The sequence below is a fragment of the Sciurus carolinensis genome, chromosome 1 (assembly GCF_902686445.1).
Source record: "Sciurus carolinensis chromosome 1, mSciCar1.2, whole genome shotgun sequence".
NCBI classification, from domain to species: Eukaryota; Metazoa; Chordata; class Mammalia; order Rodentia; family Sciuridae; genus Sciurus; species Sciurus carolinensis.
This window is the reverse complement of record NC_062213.1, coordinates 99,809,837-99,811,349: the sequence shown is the minus strand read 5'-3', so window position 1 is coordinate 99,811,349 and position 1,513 is coordinate 99,809,837. Positions and strand designations below refer to the sequence as shown.

General features: G+C 51.9%; 1 non-coding gene across 1 annotated transcript; it reads right to left on the bottom strand.

Annotated features, from left to right (window-relative positions):
• On the bottom strand, nt 1-162 carry LOC124968375 (U1 spliceosomal RNA). Its single transcript, XR_007105696.1, has one exon. It is a non-coding gene; the product is annotated as a U1 spliceosomal RNA (small nuclear RNA).
• Nucleotides 163-1,513: the final 1,351 nt, after the last annotated feature.

Genomic DNA, 1,513 nt, shown 5'->3' with positions numbered 1-1,513 from the left:
AGGGGAAAGCGCGAACGCAGTCCCCACTACCACAAATTATGCAGTCGAGTTTCCCGCATTTGAGGAAATCGCAGGGGTCAGCGCAGCCGGAGTGCAATGGATGAGCCTCGCCCTGGGAAAACCACCTTCGTGATCATGGTGTTTCCCCTGCCAGGTAAGTATGAGCGCTTCGCTCTCCCTCGCACCACAGCCGCATACGCCCTGCACTGTACACACACGGTCACTAACTCGCCCACTCCCGGGCCCTCTCAGCCCTTACACACAGCGGTTACACCCCGGCTCGCGCAACAGCGCTTCACTCGCTCCCACAGCACGGGGAAATCAGCCGAGTTTAAGCAGCAGGTGCCCAAACCGCAGCCCCTGCGCTGTCTCATCTACATACGCCACGCTCTACCTGTGACGTCACAAGCGACGCCCTGCCCTAGGGCGCACGCCCAGTCTCTCGTTAGCTCCCCCTTCTGCGCCGTCACCGCGACCTACCAGCGCCCTGGCAGCGGGTGCTGGAGGTGATGTATTCCTCTGCCTTGTTCCCTCCTGCCCCACCCGGTGTTCGGCCGGTGGGCGGAGCCTGAGCCTGATCTCCTAGAACTGCCGGGTTCTTAATCTGTGACTGGGTGAGGACCCTTTTAGCCATTTGGGCTCTGCCACCCAGCTGCACCCCCAGCCTTACCTGTTGGGATTCTTGTTAAAGACAAACCAGGCATCAGACATTACCTAATGGGCGGCGGAGGATGAGGAACCAACCCAACCCTTTTAGAGAGGGAGCGTGTGTTGGGAATTCGGGCCAAACTGACTCAGAAGGATTCTTCCAAAACTGGACTGACCATACACAATTGAACTGGGAGGTCCAGAAGGAAACCAGAGTTGGGAGGAGTATCAGAGAAGCTTTAGTTAAGGATGTAGCTCAGTGGTAGAGTGCCACTTGCTTGGCATTTGACGCCCTGGGTTCGGCGTCCAGCACCCAGGACCGGTTTTGGGGAGAGTTCATTTTAGGCGACTACAATTCATTGACCCCTGGTGAATTCTTCATGTTGGCTCCTCATATTGGTCTTCAGAATAATCTGAAAAGAGTAGGGCGGTCCTATTGCCTCTAGGCCTGAGTGGATGTGTTTTCCTGGGCTGACGAAACAAAATAGAATCGGGGTCAAAAAATAGTGTAAACTCTGTTCTGATACTCCATGTGCCTCGACTTGTCTTTTCAGTTGCTATCTTTATAAAATCCTCTTTTTAAGTCTCTTTGTGACTTAAAAACAAAAAAAAAAATATATCAGTTGTCCTTTTACCTTTACCTTCAGGAACCCCGAATGTTTTGAGATGGGTTTTTCAGATAAGACTGCTGTCTTTGTCCATTTACGCTGCTTCTCATGTTTTGGATCTTTGTTCCTCCCAAAGCTCGTGTGTTGAATGTTTAGTCCCAAGTGCAGCAGTGTTCAGAGGTGGGTCTTTGGGAGGTGAGTGGATCATGAGGTCTCTGACTTCATGAATGGATTAATCTATTTATGGATTCATAGTC